Source organism: Leopardus geoffroyi, chromosome D1 (assembly GCF_018350155.1).
Source record: "Leopardus geoffroyi isolate Oge1 chromosome D1, O.geoffroyi_Oge1_pat1.0, whole genome shotgun sequence".
In the NCBI taxonomy this organism is placed as follows: Eukaryota; Metazoa; Chordata; class Mammalia; order Carnivora; family Felidae; genus Leopardus; species Leopardus geoffroyi.
The window spans coordinates 46,577,300-46,600,214 of NC_059329.1; the positions used below are offsets into that span (position 1 = coordinate 46,577,300).

A 22,915-nucleotide genomic window follows, 5' to 3' on the forward strand; every position below is an offset into this window, starting at 1 on the left:
GGAAATGTTTGAAAGATTTTTCCTGGCCTCGGATGGCCCATACATAGGATATACTGTCTTTTTGTCTCTAAATATTCTGCAAAAGCATCCGATATCCACTTTACCTGTGAAGTCATGGGGCAGAAGGTCTAAACCAGTTCTGATATAATGTTTCTTCCAGGAAAATCCCAGGACTTTTGGAGGTGCTTGTTTCTGGTTCTATTTCAAAATATGAAGTATTGGGTAGACTTTATACAAGTGGACATGATTACACAGCCCTGTTCCACATCATTAGTGAGAGTAAATGCCTCCGCCAAAATTCTGCCAACACTGTTTCTAGCCAGACATCCATTAGTAAACATTGTAGTCTTAAAATATTGGTCCACTTCTGTGGCTTGTCTGCATAATGGAAACTAGGTCCAGATTTTTGAAAGTATCAACATGAATAAGCATAGAAATGCTACTCTCCAAGAGTTGTAGTTAGAAATCTGAGGCATCCAGAGTAGAATTTTGGTAAAGACCTGTTTAATTTCTTATTTTTTAATTTAAAATATTCTTTTCTTTTTTTATAAAATGTTTTAATGTTTATTTATTTTTGAGAGGGAGAGAGACAGGGGAGGGGCAGAAAAAGGGAGAACACAGAATCCAAAGCAGGCTCCAGGCTCTGAGCTGTCAGCACCGAGACCGGCATGGGGCTTGAACCCATGAGCCACGACATCATGACCTGAGTCGAAGTCGGATGCTTAACTGACTGAGCCACCCTGGTGCCCCTATATTTAAAATATTCTTAATTGAAAATAGAAAATTATTTCTTGTTTTGTGATAATGCCAGTTAAGGAGGGAATTCCTTAGCTCTAACTTCGTCTTGCTCAATATTGCCACTTTACTCTCTTTATATAGAGATCAGCATAATTTGAAATACCTTTCTTCATCCTAAGTAGTGGATCATTCCAAAGTAGGTATTCCTAACAAATTTAGAAGACTTAGTTGAAACGTACATTATAAATATAGTATTTAACACATTCTTTACAAAAATTTTTTAAAAGTTTTTTTTTTTTTGAGAGAATGCAAGTGGGGGAGGGGCAGAGAGAGGGAGACAGAGGATCTGAAGCAGGTTCTGCACTGACAGCAGCAAGCCTGATGTGGGGCTTGAACTCATGAACCACGAGATCATGACCTGAGCAAAGTTGGACACTCAACCAACTGAGCCACCCAGGTGCCCCTAACACATTCTTAAAAATGACCATCCTTTCAGTTAGCATACACATCACGGTTTTAAAAACATGTCACCCTATGTTCTCTCTTTTGATCCTTGGTGACCCTGTGAGGTGGAAAGGGAATGCAATGTCTGCCTTGTACAAGTGAGAAAACAAGCTCAGAGAAATAAAGAACTCAGCCAAGATGACACACAGTCCTCAGGCTGCTTTCAAGGTTAGCCTGAAGGTCTGTGATAGCATTTTCCTAGTATTCCTTGTTGAAGAAGGAAAAACTGCCAGTTAGGTAGAAGGGTTACAAATTACAAACTCTGTAACCTGCATGCAAGTCCTTTGGTTTCATCTGGTTCTAGGTTCCCCATGATTGCTAGAACCCAGTAGTGATCACTTCCTTTATAACATGTGTATAATGAAAGGTGTTTAACCTTAAAAGATTTACTTACCACCTGCAAGTAGTAAGAAATCACAGTCTTATCAGAAAGCCAATGTGATAAGTTTTGAGGCTATTTCATAAATCTTGACATGGTTACAAAAATAAACTACATTGACTTCTCAAATGAGGAACAATAAATACACAGGGATGGTAAATTGCAAAGGTCACCTTAGAAGCAATGACATACTTGGTAGGCATTTGTAAATAATTAAGATCTTGAACTTTCTGAGTCTCCTTCCCTGGAAGAAACCTGTGAACCTCCACATGTTCTTTTTTACAATCATTACAACACCCCCACTGAGAGCTGCCTAGACAGGAATTATCATTCCCTATTACCTATGGAAAAGCCAAGGGTACAGAGATCAGTGGACTGATTAGGTCACATAGTGAATCATCAGGAGAGAATAACCCCAGGGCTTATTTCTTGATGATTTAAATGACTGCTTGAGATAATCAAAGGGAAATATTTGGAGAATGAGGACATTTACGACATGCTTATCAAATATGCAGGTGACAAGGACTCAGTGTTATTCCTCACTCTGCTTCTAACTAGTTATGAAATTTGGACAAGTTACTTAACCAGACCAGGCCTCAGTATCATACTAGAGAAAGGAAAACAGTTGCACTAGATTAGGAGTTTTCAACTTCATTCTTCTTAAAGGAAAGTCTTAATGATTTAAACATTCATTCAAAGTACATTGTAATGTTATAAAATTAACTGATAAAAACTGAGGTGCATACAATCCTACTTCCTGCTTGGTTTTTCCCACTTCCTACAGGATTCCTTGGATACAGTCTAAAAACCACAGTATTAGGCAATCTGAAAGCTACTTTCTGTTCTAAAATTCAATGTGGGGCGCCTGGGTGGCTCAGTCGGTTAAGTATCTGACTTCAACTCAGGTCATGATCTCGCATTCGTGGGTTTGAGACCCACGTCTGGCTCTGTGTTGACAGCTCTGAGCCTGGAGCCTGCTTTGGATTCTATGTCTCCCTTTCTCTCTGCCTGTCCCCTCACCTCAAAAATAAATAAACATTAAAAAAATTTAAAAAGTAAATAAAATTCAATGTTTTTATGATTGGAAGCAAATGGCTTTCTAATTTGCTACCTGCTCCCATCCTTTACATCATCTTGTGATATAGAAAAACCCCAGACTTAAAGTCAGAGGAGCTGGGTGTGGATCCCTGCTCCACCCACCAATTATCTATGTCACTTTAATCAAGTTGCTTCACCTCTCTAAGCCTCTGTTTCCTCATCTATGAAGTAAAAATAGTAACCTTTTATAAGTAACAGTGTTTTGTAAATAGTAAAAGATTGAATAAATGTATAGTGCTGTTACTATTTTTTTTAGCTATTTTATTCTTTTTAATGTTTATTTATTTGCTTTTGAGTGACAGAGAGAGAGAGAGAGAGCACGCGAGCGCGCACACACACACACACACACACACACACACACACACGCACGCGCGGGCACAAATGGGGGAGGGGCAGAGAAAGAAGAAGACACAGAATCTGAAGCAGGCTCCAGGCTCTGAGCTGTCAGCACAGAGCCCAAGGCAGGGCTCAAAGCCACAAACTGCGGGATCATGACCTGAGCCTAGATTGGAACCTTACCAACTGAGCCACCCAGGCGCCCCTAGTGTTGTTACTGTTATCATCTGTGCACAATATCCTTCCATGGGGACATGGTTTTTATCTTTAGAATGATGCAGAGTACCAACATGGGTTGAGCTGCTCTTTAGCAAGCTTGCCTGAGAGCAGGGGTGGTGTCTATCATATTTGGGCTTCATCTTCTCTGTGAGCCGAAAGCCAAGTCAATAAAGAGGGTGTGAGACATCAACATAGCAAATGATTCAACCAAGGAGGCACTATCCTTAAGTCTAAAGGGAAGAATTGTCCCCATAATCTGACCTTGATTAACAGTGATCTTGGCTATATTCTCCCTCTGCACAAAGCCATAACCCGTTAATAATTGCTGTCATTCAATGAGTGCTTACTACGTGCTAAACACTGTTTTTGACACAAATTATCTCCCTTAATCTTCACAAGAACCCTCTGTAAAGATGTTATCCCTATTTTATAGTGAGAGATAACCTACAAAATAGGAGATTCCTATAGGATTCCTATAGGAATAATATCCTATTTTGTAGCTTAGAAAGGCTAATTTACTCAGGTTCATATAAATGGCAAGTGGCAGAGCCTGAACTGTGAATTCAAAACTCTGAACTGCTCACCTCTGCATCTCCCAGTTGGAAGAAAAGTTTTTTCTCACTCTGCTCAAGGGCCAAAAGCCTCTATTCCTCTTTATCTTTGCAGTGCCTTAGTCAGTACCATCTCTTCATTTTTATTATTGTTTTCATTCCTCCATTCAAAAGTGCCCCATTCATCTTCATAAAACTCAAAGGTGAAAAGCACCGATTAGTCATTGATGTCTCCCCTTGTCTCCTGCTTGTCCTTTCTAGTATGTTTTCTGCCTGGGAGTTAGGGAATGGAGCCACATCCCTTTCCTTGGGGAGTTGATCCCATAACTAATTCATTTCTGTCAGGAAGATTTTCCTCTTAAGCTCATCCTCTTCAATTCTGCATTCTACCCAATTCTTTCTCTCTGTGGGTTGCACACTTCAGCTCTTCAGATCACATTGTCTAAGCCTGCCCAGGTTCTCAGCAGTGATTTTGCTGAGCTGCCTCTTTCCATCACACTATGGCCAGAGTATCTTTCTTATTAGCACCTGGAAGATGCTTTCCCCAGTGGACGGTGGGAGAGGTGAGCTTCAAGGGATGTTGGGAAAGAAAGGGAGGAGGAAAGGAGTGAGCATGAAACTTGAAACCTGCTTAGTCAGCAAACCTTGGATTCAGTTCAGCTTGGACATTTAGGTGCCCCCTCCGCTGGCAGCAGAGGCATTTACTGTCCAGCGAGGCATGATTCTGTTAGGATGCTGTGCCAGGCTCTAAACTTGGGCTAGGAATCACAGAAATAAATGGAGTGCATCATCAGAAGAAGACTGAGAGGTACAGTGGACAGCATGTTAACTTTGGGATTTGAAAAATCTAGTTTAAGTTATTGCTCTACTTTTTACATAGCTATGGGGAAATAATACCCACCTAAATTGTTTCTATAAAGACTATAGACAATGACCTGGCACACAGTAGGCATTCAATCAATGAGAACTCTTATTTTTCAAAGCCCTAATTCTAAACAACTTGTCATAGCCACATCCTCATAACTTTGTGTCTTGTTTGGAGTGTGTAGGCAATTATCCTTACCTCTTATTCTTCCATTTTTACTGTGCTGCAAATCAGTTTAGAGCATCCTCATATTCAGGTTTCAACTCCAGCATCAGCAATTCCACACAGTTCACCACTGCCTAGAAAGCAGAACTCAGGTATTAGCTATCAGATTCAAAACAACATAAAGTTTGCTTTTCAATTTTCACATTGATGTGAACCTTACCATTGACATGTGAAATAGATTTGGATACTAATATATTTGCCATCTTTGTTAGGAGCTTTGCATGTATTTTGACAATTTCTCACTTGTATTAAGGAACCATTCTACGTGCGTGGGTATTGGCAGTAGTATCTTTTTTTAAATGTTTATTTATTTTTCTTTTTTTTTTTTTTTTTTAAATTTTTTTTTTTTTTCAACGTTTATTTATTTTTGGGACAGAGAGAGACAGAGCATGAACGGGGGAGGAGCAGAGAGAGGGAGACACAGAATCGGAAACAGGCTCCAGGCTCTGAGCCATCAGCCCAGAGCCCGACGCGGGGCTCGAACTCCCGGACCGCGAGATCGTGACCTGGCTGAAGTCGGACGCTTAACCGACTGCGCCACCCAGGTGCCCCTGTTTATTTATTTTTGAGGGGGAGGAGGGGCAGAGAGAGAGAGAGGGGGTACAGAGGATCTGAAGCAGGTTCTGTGCTGACAGCAGAGATCCTGATGTGAGGCTCAAACTCACGAACCATGAGATCATGACCTGGACCCAAGTTGAACCCTTAACTGATTGAACTACCCAGGTGTCCCTTGGCAATAGTATCTTAATATGCAAACAGAATATTTCACTAAACACTCTTTTCAAATGAATGCACATGACCGTTCTCAGCCAAAGGAAACAACTTCTTAGGCAACTGAAATCTACTCATTTAACAAATATTTGTTGAGAATCTGCAATGTATAAATGACCTTGTAGGTGCTGGGATACACTGGTTGACATGGCAGATGTGGGTCATTGAAATAATTCCTCTCTCATAGATCTTACATTCCAGTGAGAAACACACAATAAATAAGAAAACATAAATAAAGAAAATTAATGTGAGAAAATGATGACTGCAATGAAGAAAGCAAAACAAAGTGATATAATAGTGATTAAAGAGGCTATTTTGTTTATTTATACATTTTTACCTTAATTTACAAAGCAAAGTAATAGATGCACGTAGTGGAAAAAAAAAAAACAAAACGAATTATCTCCCCCCAAATCTAATGAATAGGGAGAAGAAAGGTGGGAAGGCTTTTCTGAGGAGCTAATAACTGAGCTGAGACATGAATTAGGAGGAGACAGCTAATAAGAAGGGCTGTGAAGAGCATATCAGGAAAAGGAATCCAAGTGCAAAGGAGCTTTGTCCATGGAACAGAGGAAATGACAATGTAGTTGGGGTAAATTGAACAAAGGGGTGAGAGATAGGAGATGAGATTGTAGATGTAGGCAGAGGCCAGACCATATAGGATTTTATGGGGTGTGGCAAGACCATTGATTATGTTCAAGTTACAGTGGGAGGCTATGGACAAAGTTGGATTAAGCCAGGAAGAGATATGGACTGATTTGTTAAAAAAAAGTTTTTTTTTAACATTTATTTATTTTTGAGAGAGGGAGAGAGAGACAGAGTGTGAGCGGATGAGGGGCAGAGAGGGAGACAGAATCTGAAGCAGACTCTAGGCTCCAGGCTCTGAGCTGTCAGTACCGAGTCCAACGCGGGGCTCAAACTCACAAACCGGGAGATCATGATGTGAGACAAAGTTGGAAGCTTAACCGACTGAGCCACCCAGGCACCCCTGGACTGATTTGTTTTTCTAAAAGATGATTCCATCTTCTGGCTAGAGGACGGAGTATAGAGGGAACAGCAGTGAAAATGGGAGGCTTTTATACTAGTTCAGATGAGTGATGACTGTGGCTTAGAGCAGGATAATAGTAGTAATGATGGGGAAATTCAAGATTTCCTTCAGAATAATTTGTTCAGAATTTCCAGAATTTGTTGATAAATTGGATTTGGGGAGTGAGGTAAAGCAGAAACTAGAATAAGTCCTAGGTTTGGACTTGAATTTTTGGGCATATGATGGTGCCATTTACTGAGATAGGAAAGATTGGAGGTTGAACATGTTTTGGGGAATTGGTTTTGATTTGGGAAAGTTAAGTACGGTAGACTTATGAGATAGTCAAATGGAAATGTCTAAAAGGACAACTTCTTTGGCTATTACCAGATGCTTCCATTGTCCTCTCTCACAACACACAGCCATCTTGTTGGCTAGGTTAGAGATCTTTAAGAAAGAGGCCAGACACCCATGCCAGTCCCAGATACCTCTGTCAACAACTTGCAATTTTCCCTAGGAGTTAATGCAGCGGCTTAGGGGACCATGGGGGGTATTCCTGGGACACCTATACTACATTCTAATATGTGTCTGAATAGCTGTGGTTGGTAAAGGAAGTAGTTTCCCAGAACAGAGTTATATTTGGCCAAAAAAACATTTCCAACTACATTTTCCACTTGGCATACAGATAGAATAGGGCATGGCATGAAAAAATAATACAGTCTGGTTTGAAAATGTTTCTTATGCATTGACACACTAAAGAGAAAAGGGTTTATTTTTCTTCTCCCTCAGATTCTGGTTCATAAATTTATAGTTCTTAAAATTGGAAAGATCTCAAAGAACAATGGAGTTAGCTCCTGATCTCAGGCATGCAAGGTATCAAGGCAGTCAATTCCTAGAAGAATCACTACTACTTACTTTATTATTATCACTACTAAATTCAGTGGTGATTTACTAATCATTACTTTAAAAAAGTTTTTTTTAATGTTTGTTTATTTTTGAGACAGAGACAGACAGATCATGCACACAGGAGGGGCAGGAAGAGAGGGAGACACAGAATTTGAAGCAGGCTCCAAGCTCCTAGCTGTCAGCACAGAGCCCAACTCAGGGCTCAAACCCACAAACTGCAAGATCGTGACCTGAGCCAAAGTCAGACGCCCAACAGCCTGAGCCACCCAGGTGCCCCTACTTTTTTTTTTTTAATTTAGGTCCCAGTTGGTTAAAATAGTGTAGTAATAATTTCAGGAATAGAATTTAGTGATTCGTCACTTACATAGAACACCCAGTGCTCATCCCAACAAGTGCCCTCCTTAGTGCCCATTTGCCCATTTAGCCCATCCCCCCACCCAACACCGCACAAGCAACCATCAATTTGTTCTCTGTATTTAAGAGTCTCGTATGGTTTGTCTCCCTCTCTGTTTTTATCTTATTTATACTTCCCTTCCCCTATGTTCATCTGTTTTGTTTCTTAAATTCCACATATGAATGAAATCATATGATATTTGTCTTTCTCTAACATATTTCGCTTAACAGAATACACTCTAGTTCCATCCACATTGTTGCAAATGGTAAGATTTCATTCTTTTTGATAGTCGATCATTACTCTATTTTTGTAAGAGAGCTTACTGCCTTTGAGAAATAGGCCTTTCCTTCAACAACTTTATACATTTAGGTCTTCAAAACCTATTTTCAGCTAAGAAATTAAGTGTAAATAAAATAAATTCAATATGGACAAAACATAAAAATAATTCATAATCACTAGGATGCTTCCTTATACGCAAAATGTTCTTTGAAACTAAAAAACCATCCTTCCAGGCACCTCCCCACACTCCCACCCACCCTTCCTGGCTTTTGCCCTAGTGGCTAAACATCTCCACTGGGATATCATTTTGCTCTTCTAACACAAAGTTCTTAATTTCTGGCTTGTCCCATCTATATAAGAAGGATAGGGCTTAATATGGTTTGATGTTGCTTTATAGCAGGCCCTCTCAGCTTATCAGATTCTTTTACAATGGCCATCTCATTATACAGACTCATTCCCATAAATGTCTTCTTACTGGTTGATGGGTCTGTTACTTTTTTGAAAGCTCCTTTGAGCTAAGTTCATCACTACACTGAGTTCTCCCTTAAACTATAGCTGCCCCCCTCCCAAGTCTATTTTCAAGGTCATCTCCCTTAACTGAAAGCAGAAATACTGTGACACATTGAGACAAAGAAACCAAGGAAGTAGAATTTTTGAAAGCCAAGGAAGTAGCCACATCTTATAACAAAACTGAAAGGTAATCACCATTGTCTACATTCAGACCACTACCACAAACCAAAAATGGGAGGGGCATTAATTTCAATAACAATTTGCTGACAGAGTCTACCATTTCTTGTCATGCTATTTGTCCCATTTCTACATCAAAGGCCAAAAGGTTTTGTTTGCTGGGCCTTTCAAGGTAACATTAGAGCTGTATTCTGCACAAAAACTAGCTCACCTCAGCTTGTGTTCTCTGAAAAAGTTAGCTCAACTCAGGTCAATTATTTCTTGCACTTGTACAAGACAACCTGATTCTTAAGTAGGCTTGCTTATGGAGAGAGACTTTGGAGAATCTTCCTTCTCAGCAGCACTAATGTAAAATAAAGGTTGGAGGTATAGACTGTACATAACTTTTGCCTTAGGTCCTTCAGTCAGGATTAAGAGTTGCACCCACAAGAAAGGAATGGTCTCCTTATAGTTTAACTTGCCAACTTCAGAGAAATAATATACCAGATTCCCTTACATACCATGACCTATTTACTTCTTCCTCTACTTCCTCAACCAAAAGGAACTCTACACTTCCTAACAAAATAACATCTATCTTAACACTAATATAGAAATCAACTATATTTTTTTATTTATTTTATGGCCATTTACTCCCTTTGGTCTTCCCCTGGGACATGATTCTTTTTAACAATTTTACATTTCAACTGGAGAATGTAATTTATTTTTTTAAATTATTTTTATTTTTATGTTTATTTATTTATTTATTTATTTACTTTAGTTTGAGAGAGCGAGAGAGAGAGGAAGGGGGGAGAGGGGCAGAGGGAGAGGAGAGAATCTTAAGCAGGCTCCATTGCTTAGTGTGGAGCCCGCTGCATGGCTCAATCCCATGACCCTGGGATCATGACCTGAGCCAAAACCAAGTTGGAAGCTCAACAGACTGAGCCACCCAGGCACCGAGAATATAATTTTTAATAATTTGAAACAATTTATAACAATATTAAACAATTCCTAACAATTTTACATTTCAACTAGAGAACTTAAGGTGGATTTAACTTTTTAACTTAGTGTGCGTATTCAATAATCTCTTGAAAAGATTAAGGACACTTACAGGAATTCTGTTTTCTTTTTCCCTCTCCTCCCTTTTTGTCTTTTCTAAGATGCAAGATTTGGCAATGTGCAGACAAAAATACATACTGATTTGGCATAGGTTTGGGAGCCAGATAGACCTGGCTTTGTGAATTTGGTCTAATTATTCAATTTTTCTTTTGATCTAGTTATTCAGCATTTCAAAATTTGATCAGAGAAATGGATATCTTATGGAATGCCATGAAGATCAAAAGAGATGTGGATCAGCCCAGTGCCTGATGGATTGATTATACAAGTAAGGTTTGATTGATTATAAAGTTTGTATGTTCCAAGTTCCTATGGGGTCTTGGAGTTGGATACTAGTTCACAGAAATGACTGTTTCTCAATTTTCCCTGATAATAAGAATTTCTTATGGTATTGGTTAAAAATAAAATTTCCCCGGTCTCATTCCAGACTCAATGAATCAGAAACTCCAAGTCTTGGGAGTCAAGGAATTGTATTTTTTACAAACATTCCTTGTGATTCATATTATCAGAAAAGTTATAGGAACACTGATACAGACTTTCAGTGTCATGTTCTATAATTACAAGCAAAATTTGACATAAAATAACATTATTTTAATAATTTGATTTTTTAATGTGTGGAGCTTCATTATGTTCTTAGTTAAATTACACAGTTTAATATTTTAACTGAAATTTACATCAAATATTTAAATTTCTAGTCCATGTGTCTTTTTCTCTGTAGTTTCCACAAAACAGTCAAACTTCATTCTCATTAGTGAACAAAGATGATACTGCTTTTGGCTTTAACTAATTTTAAGCACTTTGGTAATGTACAGCAGTACATAAATATTTATAATACTATTAAATGTTAATAATAATAATAATAATAATAATAATAATAATAATGGTCTACACCCACAAGACTTGACTTGTGAATTAGCCAACTAGCTGCATTTTAATATGCTTTTAGCAAATCTAAGCTTCATAGAGGCAAAGCTTGAAATATTATGCATAAAAACAGCACATTCTTTCTTGCTTGAACTCAGATTATTTTTATTCTTTCTTTCTTTTTTTAGATGGGCCTCTAGCTAAATGCACATTTTAGGCTATGTTTTGCAATGTATTTTTAAGTATTTGGCATCCAGATACACATTTAATATTTCATTCAAAGATGATATTGTGGATGGTGATTATTATCTCACTGTGTTGTATGTGGCAGGGACCCAGAGGAGTGAGAAAATGAGGAGGAAAGGGTGGGAGAAAGGTTGGATAAATCAATGTAACAGCAGCAGTTCTTTCCAAATGAATGACTATTCAACAAGGAATATTTACTGAGCTCCTACTAGGAGCCAGCTACCATCCTAATTCCTGAACACAGCTACTAACTGCTCTGTTGGCTCCTTGTTCTCAGTTTTGCCTCTGAGCCCTGTGATCAGCTAGAGACATGGCAATTGTTGGTGACCAGTTGACACTTTCTTAACAAGAAAAGACTCAGGCTGTTCTTGGTTACCCTAGGCCACAGCTACCACACAGTGGTTGACACTCTATTTCAGAATTGCCTGTAAGTCTTCTATTTTAGGTCTATGCCTACCTAATATGAATACAAAACAAAAAAGTGCTCATGGTTTGTCTTGCTCTCATCCACTGCTTAGTTTGAGATGACACTAACTAGAATCTAGATTATGCCATCATGTATTTGTTTATAAGTTGCTTTCACATGATTCTTTAGTTGTTTCCTATTAAATTTATCTTTTTTCTTTAGCTAGTGCCTTCCTACAATTGTTTTCCTATAACATAGTTCTTAGGATAAAGCTATATATGTGGAAGATCCTCAGATATTGTTCGCAATGAGTAAATACAGACAAACATATTATTTCATTAGCTGTACTAGAGGGGCTTGCTGGTGACCATTTATCTTCATTTAATGTACAGTAAGTGATAGTGATGAAAATTAATTTTTTTAATGTTTATTTATTTTTGAGAGAGAGAGAGACAGAGTACAGGTGGGCAAGGGGCAGAGAAAGAGGGAGACACAGAATCTGAAGCAGGCTCCAGGCTCTGTGCTGTTAGCACTCTGTTAGCACGGAGCCTGACACAGGGCTCGAACCCAGAAACCGTGAGATCAGGACCTGAGTTGAAGTCAGACACTTAACCGACTGAGCCACTCAGGTACCCCAAAAATTTCTATAATTTAAGAAAATCTGACATGCAGTGTTTTTGGAAAGTCTGAAACGACTAGCCATATGAAAGTCTAAACATGGTCACTAACAATGATCAATTATACTCTCAATAATTTGGATTAGGACATTATTTTCCTCATTCCAGGAAAATTAGAAAATACAGAAAGTATACATAAGAGTTTGAAGTAAATAATTTCAGTTACATTTATTTTTATTTTATATCTTTTATATCAAGTACATCTATGCTATATAACTGTCATGAACTTGTTTATATTGTCTTTGGAATTATTCTTTCTTTTCCATTGTTCACATTTTGATATGTAGTCTTCCAAACTTGCTTTTTAATGCATCTATTTTTTCCATAAAAATATGTGTATACTTACTTTTTATTGTAATAAGCATTATATACCTTTTTATAAAGATGCTCATTTTTGATTGGATGGCTGATGAGGGCAAGGGGTGGAAATGGGGGCAACATCCACAGATAGACAACACTTAATTAGAAACTTGGAATTATTCTCCAGTTTCATAAATAAGATGTCTTTGCTTTCTGCTCTGATTTAAATCTATTTCAGGGGATAGATCATATCATTTACATCAGTGTTGGTCAGACTTTAGAATACTTCATAATTATCTGAAAGCTTTTTTAAAAAATGTATACCCTCTCCTCCCCCCCCCCAGCCTCACCCTCAGAGATTCTGATTTAACATGTAACCAGGCATTTGTCAGTTTTAACCAGCATTTAATGCCACTTCTCATTTTCATCTTAATTTCCCTTTAGAGGAATCTCCCTTTGGAAGATTAGTCTGAAGAAGTGTCACCTGGGCTTGGTGACACTCCATCATTTGGTGACTCTACTTCAGAAATTTCAGTCTATAGCAGTAAAACAACACCAAAGTTAGAACTGGAAATCATTACAGTGTCAGCATGATGACTACATTGTTCCTGTGTTGTTATTTTTGTTGTGGTTCCTCTAAAGCTTCCTCGGTTCCAATCTCTGGTCAATTATGTGAATCCCTGATATCCTTTCAGTCAGTTCCTTCTTTGTCTAAGGTAGCAAGAATTTGTTTTTGTTGCTTGCAATGGGGAACTAAACCAATAAAGAAAATCTATACCACTGGGGTCTAGGAACTTACATTTTTAGCAAATTCTCCAGGTAATTCTGATGGAGGTAGGTCTTTAAACTACACTTTGAGAAACATTGTTCTATTTTTTTTAGTATTCCACATAGCTCTTTGTATCATGGTATTCATGTAGAACGTAGTCAATAAATGCATCCTAGATGAACAAATGGATAAATGGATGGATAGATGATGGATTCTTTGTAAAGATGCCTGTCCTCAGATCTACTAGTGCTAAACTTTGGACAAATAAATGTAGGTTGATTGGTGTTGTTCCCTGAAGTTTTCTTGTTAGGTATATGTGCTGATTTTACTTTGATGTAGTTGAAAACCACAAAGCAGTTTAGAGAAGACAGTGAGCAGGAATGCAGAAAAAATTCATCCTAAAATCTTACTAGTAATGAAGAAATGAGATTGTATAAAGTATGCCCATAGTTTTTTTTGTTTGTTTTTTTTCTTTCTGGATGGTGGCATAGATCTTTGAAATCTTGCGTATTTTTTCATTATTTTAAATACTAAATAAAAATAATAAGCACATGAAGACAGGAAGACAGCTAATTGAAATCTCTTTTTCTTGCTTAAATAGGTTGAAAAGTATGTCAGTAGGTAATGGAATTTTTCATGAATTTGACCTTGATGGCAACTTCCTCAAAGTTGGAGCAAAGGCCATGCTATGTATGCTTAGTTTGTAGGACTTTTCCATTCATGATTTCCTCAGTCTTCTAGGAAGTCCTTACTAGTATTAGTGAAAGATTTTTGTAAGCATTTTCTTTCATACAAGGATAGAACCCTCTTATTACTCTTAGGTCCTCAAGAAATGTGAATAAGTACTTGTGCACCCCAAAGACCTAGGCTTAGTTTACATTAATATATCTTTGGATCAATTTGGCTATAGTTCCTCACTACTAATTTCTCATGGGTTTTGTTTTGTTTTGTTTTGTTTTGTTTTGTTTTGAGAGACAGTGTAAGTTGGTGGTAAAAACACTGGCCTAAGAACTTGGACACAGAGTTTCGAGTTCTGGTGCTGCAATAATCTGACTGCAATTATGGATTTATTTGTCTGACTTCTCCCACTACTTGGACAGAGATCATGTTTTATTTGTCTTCCTATCAATACCACCTGGCACATGGTTAGTGCTTAGCTAATGTTTACTTAATGAAGCTTGAATGAATTCCTAAACTTGGGCAGCTCACAGCCTTTTTGGATTTCAGACCCATCATTTATAAAATAGGTTGGTTGTTCTCTAACATGATTTCCAGATCAGACTTTCTGTGATTCTATGATCTGTGTACACTGAAGCCAACCTCCATACACAGTCTCACTTGTCTGGGGGCATTGAGAAATGGCATTGCATTACTTACTTTGTTATAAGTGGCTTCTTAATCTCTGAGTCACTCTTACTGAAAATGGTTTCAAAGAGACTGCAGTGTTGCTGTATATTTAGTGGAGAACAAACTGGAGAAATGCCCATTCAATATTTACTTTTATAGTTTCGGCAGAGTGCCCTGATCCATGAAGACTGTTGAGATATTTCACACAGCGTCCATCTCAAGTAGTTTGGTACTTACATAATTAGACTGACATGGCTACATTTCAACAAATTTGTTGGTCAGCTAACAAGAGTTCATATGTCACATCTATCCATCCATAACATACTACAGCTTTTCTCTACTCCTTTACAGTAGAGTGAATTTTGCTTGAAGAATCATAGAAACATCAGGGCTGGAATCATAACATCAACATTATAGAAAGTCAGAGTAGGAAGATCTAAGGTTTGTTGTAAGGGACCTTAGGAGCTGGCTGAGTGGAGTATAGTGTGTATCTTTGTGGGGGAGGTCTAATTAGGCAGGACTCTGAGTTCTCTTCATCCCAGCTTCAACCATCTCAACTAAGAGCAACCCTACTTTTGTTCATTATGCTGATCTTCCGAATAAAAATGTTCTGCTGCTAAATAAAATTCTGACCTGTCAGTCTAGTCCAACTCATCATTTTTAGATAAAGGGGCTCAGGTGGATAAAGGATTTGCTCTTGAGAGAGGCCACTAGAAGATGTAGACCAGCTCTTAATTTTCAAAACAGATTTCAGGAAAAGAAATATCATAAGTAGAAGGTATAGGTGGCAAAATCTGAAGGAAGAGAATGCTTAATTTTTGTAGTTTACAAAGCACTAATACATACATGTCATTTGATTTTCACAACACACTTGTGAGGCAAGTATTACAGGTATTATTAACCCTAATTTACAGATGAGGAAACCGACACTGGGGAAGGTCAAGTGGCATGCAGAGGGCCGTAAGTGTGAGAGCCTGGCCTAGAGCTCAAGTCTTCTGATCTTGAACTCAATACTTTTTGTATTACACCACACTGCAGACTGAAGAAAGACACATGACAAATAAATGTGTCAACATATCTTAGAGACAAGAATCAGTAGTGGGTAGAGGACTCACACATTCTGGTGCCTGAGGATATGATTTGGCAATTGTGTGCATTTCCCTAAAGTCATCCTATGCTGTCTTTGCTCATAGTCTGAATCATGCACATTGTTCCCATTGGCGGAACATTTGAGCATACTTTTCCATGTGCTATTTTAGCAACATCAATTTGCTAATTATGAAGACAAAATTATCTTATTAGATCATAAGGAAACCTGCCTTTTGGTTTTGTGAAGCTTTTGTTACTGCTGGTTAAAAATCTTTTGGTATTCCTTGTAAGAATTTACTTAGCCAAATGTTTAATGTGCACCCAGGTAAGTTTTCTTCTGTGTTAAAGCCCAATTTTATCTTTAATTTCTTTTTCCTTCCCATCTTCTATTCTTTATCTCACAATAATTATTCACTATTGAGAATGCATACCTTTTCAAGGGTAAAAAGAAAACTTTAAAAGAAATGAATTTAAGCCTTATAATATAGGACTCAATATATAACCATACGTTGAAACATTTTAGAGATTAGGTTATAAAAATGAAGGAAGATTTGAAAGAAAAACTAGTCTTTCTGGGAAAACAGCTGTGCAGTACTTTTCAATGTGACATATAAAGCAGGTTGAAGTTTGAGGTTAAAAGTCACATTTGGCTAGTTTACATTTCTTGGTACTCTAGGAAAAGGTTCTAGAGCCCTAAAGGTATATAATTAATGAACTGTGTAAAGGGCAGGAGAATCATTTAAATCAATTTCATAGAACAAAATCCAGTGTATTTAATTAGGCCAGCTTGGAAAATATAAGCATGTTATTTGAGAAATTGCTACTACATTCATATGCTAGGATAAATTAATAAGTTCCGTCTTCTTATAGAATTGTTTAGGTGTCTGGCTTCTATGGGCCAGATGGAAATGGGATAATATTTGGTATCGGGAGTAGAAAAAGATGATCATGGAGATAAAGTCACATCCTTCTTTTTACTTTGCCCATGATAAAACAACATATGAGGACTTTAATACAGCCTCTTTGTTGGGATTAGGTAGAGAGGTGAAAAAGACAAAAAGCTGCAAATAACAGGGGCTTAAATGAGATATAAATTCATTTCTCTCTTACATAAGTGAAGTCTGGAAGTAAACAGTCCAGGGTTGGTAGGGCAGATTTATAATCATCAAGGACACAGACTCTCTTTCACCCGGTTGCTCTGCTACCCTCAGTATGTAGCTTGTACCTAGTGGTCCAAAATTATTGCTGGAGCTTCAGTCATCACATTTTTTTTTCAGCCCCACTGAAGAAAATAGACATGAAGAAGGCTACATGATCTCCCTTTGAACTCCTCTTATCTCCCAATCTGGACTAAAGCATAAATAAATAGCTGATGCTTCTGGTCTAGTAGAAGAGAGACAAACTTGAAGGAATTCATTTTTTTCCCTTACAATTTGCTAGGCAATGTATTTTAAGATGTTGCTCAGTACTAGATGTGGTTGCTCCTTGTGGAACACCAAAAGAACTGAAACTCAGGATAAAAATCCATAGCATCATCATTGTATCCCTAAATATACAAACCTAAGTTTAAATGTTATTGAAAATGGTGGATGGGCCAAACAACCATATTCCAGACTGGTATGAACCCTGTGTGGCCCATGAGAATTTTCTGGAAAACAATAAAAAGCCCCATGCAGTTCAAATCTAAATAAGGAAAACATCTTCAAATATTCTGTAACTTATTTTCTAGCAAGGATCAGGGAATAGTGCCATCCAGATAAATCTGAATAAACTGAGTCCTCATTTCAAAAAGATTCATGGAAGAATCAAAGTCAAGCTCCATATGCCATGGTTAAAAATGTCAAAACAAGATCTAAGGGTACAGAGATGACTAAACTTTAAAAAAATATTAATCATGTAAGATTTTGTTATATGAAGTAGAGGGAGCACTGTAGTTGTCTCAATGAATCTATTTTACGCTGTCAATTAACAAAATATGATGTTAACTTCCTTAGCCTGTTTTTGGCCCCAGATTAGTCATTACTGGTTTGACAAGCATTTATTGAGTGTCTACAGTGTTCCAGGCATTGTGCTAAGAGCTAAATAAAACAACCTGTGTCCTCAAAGAGCTCAAAGTTTGGTGGTGGTAAGTTATTTATAATTTCCATTCCTACTGATAACATTACCATTGTATGATCTTAGAATTTAGAATTTGCAATTAAGAGACATGGTTTGGTCCACTAAGAACAAACTGAAAAGAGCTTAGGTTTAGTACTCAGAAAATATCCATTTGAAGTTTAGCACCGTTGCTTATTACTTGTGTCCTTGAACAGATTACTGAACCTTTCTTAATTTCTTCCTTGAAAACTGAAAATAATGTTTATCTCTGAGGACTGTTCTGAGGATTAAATGATACAATGTAAATGTTGTGCTTGGCCACAAAAGACATCCAAAAGCTGGTTGTTGTTGTTGTTGTTGTTTTTAAATTAATTATTGTACTTTTTCCAAGAGTGAATTGGTTCTACACAATGATTCGGAGGGTGCACATAGTTGATATATGTCTTTGTCTAGCTTACATATGCTAGCCTACATATGCTAGCCTATGTAGCACACATTTAAGAGTAATATGAGTAATTTTATATTGCAAAATATCTTTTATATTTACTTTACATTTAAAAAAATTTATTTGTTTTGTGAGAGCAAAAGAGAAAGAGCATGAGTTGGGGAGGGGGAGAGAGGGAGAGAGAGAATCCAAAGCAGGCTCCATGCTGTCAAGCCCGATGCAGGGCTCTATCTCATGAACTGTGAGATCATGACCTGAGCTTTAAATCAAGCTTAAATCAAGAGTTGGATGCTCAATCAACTGAGCTACCCAGGCGCCCCATTTTACATTTTTTGATGGAAAATATATTCACTACATTTTCTCTCACATATATTTACTCACTTTACTCAGTGAGATGAGTATTTTTTAAACATTGCAACTCTCCTTCAAAGTAGTATCATTATTATCATCCCTATTTTACAGATGAGGAAATTGAAGTATAGAAAGGTTAACTAACTTGTCCAAGGTTAGACAACTAAGTAGCAAAGTTGGGATGTGAACCCAATCACTATGTCTCCAGAGTCTGTGTTCTCACTATTATACCGTATCACTACAAATAGCTTAATTCTTTAACCCATGAACCCTATTGGGACTAGAAAGAACTTTCTGACCTTCAGTGATTGACTTTTGGCACAGTGATACAATCAACCCTGCCACCCAAGCAAGGTGGCCCCGCTTTAGGCTCTGTGTTTTAGAAGGCCCCACATATCACAAACACAAAAAATAAATCTGTTTAATAGCACATGGGTACCTCTGGCACTTGTGATTTGGTGCTCAGCACTGGCACATGTGTCCTTAAACATCCACTTTCATGCTTAACAGCATTCAGCCCCCAGAGAAACGCTTCTTTACCTCTCTTGTCCTATTTCTTGAGTGAAAAGGCAACTGTGTCTAAATGCTGTGAGGTCTTGTGGATTGTACTGCCACCAAATTTGGAGATGAACACCAGTGATGTGGGTGGGTTTGAATAAGAGGAGTACCTAGAGAGGAGAAAGGACTAACTTTTCATTTCCTTCCTCTCAGCATGAGTGCAAAAGATTTTTGCACAGTGCAGTATCATTTTCCATTTCACCCAGTATCTATTTTTAAAAAAAAGTTTTTAAGTTTATTTATTTATTTTGAGAGAGAGAGCAGCAGCAGGGGAGTGAGAGAGAGAGAGAATCCCAAGCAGGCTCTGCAGTGCCAGTGCTGAGCCCAATGTGGGGCTCAAACCCACAAACCGTGAGATGACGACCTGAGCCAAAATCAAGAGTTGGATGCTTAACCACTACACCACCCAGGCGCCCCTCTTGCTTTTCTTTACATTTTGTGTTTCCAGAAGTACCCATGAATTAGTATATTATTTGTAATAATTAAACATGACTGCTGAGGAACATTTGCAATATAAAACAATTCATATTACTCTTGAATGTGTGAATATGTAAGCTAGACATAACATGCATGAAGCATGATATCAATTCTTCCCACTGACTACCAGATGGTCAATGCAAGAATAAAGAATAGTTTTCTTTTTAATAATATATTTAAATAGATGTAGGTAAATTTTAAGTTTTCTCTATGATTTTGATTTAAAATTTTGATATTAAATAATTATAATTTATTTTTTCCTTTTCAATTTTGAGATATAACTTTGAATTCTTTAGAGAAGTCATTTTTTAAACATGTAAAATAATTATAATTTTATTCCAGTTTGAGAAATAACTGACATAATATTGTATAAGTTTAAGATATACAATGTAATGATTTGATGTATGTATATACAGTGAAATGATTATCACAATAAGTTTAGTTAACATCCATACCTCACATTGTTACAAATTTATTTTTCTTGTGGTGAGAACTTTTAAGATCTACTCTCTTAGCAACTTTCAAATATACAATACAGTACTATTAACTATAGTCACCATGCTATACATTATATCCCCAGAACTTATATATCTTATAACTGGAAGTTTGTACTTCAGACCATCTTCACCCAAAAATAATTGTAATTTTTCAGTCTTTTATATTTACTTTTTTTCATGGAAAATATACTCACAATTTGAATACTTTGAATGTAATTACATTTGGTTTTTAATCTTTTAGAGCATTAAGAATGAGATCACGTTGAGGCCAAAATAGAAATGGAAAATATAAAAGTGAAATTCTGGAAAGAAAAAAAAAATCTATCAAAGTAGAAGGATAGGACATACTTCTCCAAAAGTTTAAGACCTTGATATATAACTTTTAAATATGTAGGCACATGATACCGGGCTCTGTGTATGGTCTGGTTCTACCTCCACAATGTTAGCAGCGGGACTTTCAGGCAGAGTTTATACACAGTTACCCAAGCAAGCTCTTTTTGGCCTAACTGGTATTTTACCCTGTCTAAAATAACACAATTAGATCAGTAGCCTCACAAATAGACTCAAAATTAAGAAACTGGGAAAACAAATTAATACCAAAAATTGAACACATTTTAAAAATATAACTAACTTGCAGAAGACTGCATGATGGATTCAGATGTTTTAAATTTTTTTTTAATGTTTATTTATTTGTTTTTGAGAGACAGACAGAGAGAGAGAGAAAGAGCATGAGCAGGGGAGGAGCAGAGAGAGAAGGAGACACAGAATCCAAAGCAGGGTCCAGGCTCTGAGCTGTCAGCACAGAGCCACAGAACCTGACGCGGGGCTCGAACCCACGAGCGGTGAGATCATGACCTGACCAAAGTTGGACGCTCAACCGACTGAGCCATCCAGGTGCCCCAATGGATTCAGATGTTTTAAGAACTACATGATTTCTGTGAAGAAAATAGTCCAAATGGAAAATGTACTATGTTCTAAAATAATGAATGATTTTTGAGAAAAAATGATTTTCAAGGAGGAAAAACATGTTAAGTAGGTTTTTCTTGAAGAAGTGTGTCTATTAATTTGGTCAACCAATAAATGTGTAGAGATCTGCACATAATGTGCTCCAATGTGGTTAGACAACATTGAAGGGAGGGTGTTTACAATCTAAATGATGTATACTGGAACAATTAGAGAACAGATTATAAAAACTGTGAACTGTGAGATACAGGCAACTATTGTGGAGCATCAAAGTAGAGAAGGATTGATGTGATCTTGAATCATTTGGCAGGGAGAGCTTCTTAGAGAGGCACTGGAGTGAGGCCCATAATGTAATACCTGGAATGTGTCTGCCTCATGACCCTGAGAATGAGGATCTTCTTTTTTTGTTTGTTTATTTATTTATTATTTTAGGGAAGGGGCAGGGGCAGAGAGAGAGGGAGACAGAGGATTCGAAGTAGGCTCCACACTGACAGCAGACAGCTCCACGTGGGGCTTGAACTCACAAATCTTGAGATCATGACCTGAGCCAAAGTTGGATGCTTAACTGATGGACACACCCAGGCACCACGAGAGTGAGGGTCTTCTTAAATTTTGTGCCCCTGGTGCCTCCCTAGTCCTGGTGACCTTATACTAGTCCTGGTCCTGGCAAAGAACATTCATTTCTTTTTCCTGAAGTCACTAGGGAGAATGAGTAAGGAAGCAAAGACAGGCCAGAGGTGCTACTCTAGTAGATGTCTCTGCACACAGAGGCTAAGGGAAGAGATCTTCCCCCCAGGAAAGATCATAGAAGTAAAGTCTCCTGCAAGACCATACAGCCAGTGGAGGCTGGATCCCAGGACTCCTGATTCCTGTTCATAAAAAAGATGATATGATGCAGCTTTGAGTAATCAAACCCGTCCACTAGAGCACTCAATTAACCAGGTCTTTTATTACCACTATTATCATCTTTTATTTTTTATTTTTCATATTTATTTTTGAGAGAGAAAGAGAGAGAAAGAGGGAGAGAGAGAAGGGGGGGGGGACAGTGCCAGCAGGAGAGAGGCAGAGAGAAGGAGACACAGAATCTGAAGCAAACTCCAGGTTCTGAGCTGTCAGTGTAGAGCCCGAGGTGGGGCTCCAACCCACGAACCGAGAGATCTGATCTGAGCTGAACTTGGATGCTTAACCAACTGAGCCACCTAGGTGCCCCATTATTATTACCGTCTTATCATTAGTTTGCCTTCATGACTCTTTTAGGTACGACTTAAGTAAATTATATATTCAAACTATATATAAACTCTTATAGTGTGTAGTAGGATGAATGGTGACCCCCGCCCCCCCCAAGGAGATATGTCCATATCCTGGAACCTGTGAATATGACCTTATTTGGAAAAAAGCTCTTTGCAGATGTAATTGTATTAAAGATCTGGACATGAGATCATCCTCAACTATCCTTGTTAGAGACACATAAAGGAGAGACACATGGAAAAGAGAAGGTCACCTGAAAATGGAGGCAGAGAATGGAGTTATGCGGTCACAAGCCAAGGAACACCTGGAGCCACCGGAAGCTGAAAGACATAGGGAGGATTCTCCCTTCAGAGCCTTTGGAGGGAGTACAGCCCTGCCAACACTTTGAATTCAGACTTCTGGCCTCCAGAACTGTGAGAGAATAAAATCTTGTTTTAAGCCACCAGATTTGTGGTAATCTGTTAGAGCAGCCCTAGGAAAACTAACACATAGGGCATATATATTTTTTAAAAGTCC

The 22,915-nt window shown here is 37.8% G+C and overlaps 1 protein-coding gene across 7 annotated transcripts in view; it reads right to left on the reverse strand.

The window, feature by feature from the left end:
* The window catches only part of EED (embryonic ectoderm development), a 195,138-nt gene that overhangs the window by 157,448 nt on the left and 14,775 nt on the right, over positions 1–22,915 (reverse strand). For 3 of the 7 annotated variants that reach the window (XM_045483735.1, XM_045483737.1, XM_045483734.1), the window contains 2 exons: positions 4,889–4,989; positions 105–198 (listed from right to left, as the gene is read on the reverse strand). The gene's annotated coding sequence lies outside the window, so the exon portion shown is untranslated. Of the gene's footprint in view, positions 1–104; positions 199–3,858; positions 3,877–4,888; positions 4,990–22,915 lie in introns of those variants that run through there. The other 4 variants (XM_045483740.1, XM_045483742.1, XM_045483739.1 and 1 more) reach the window with 2 other exon arrangements.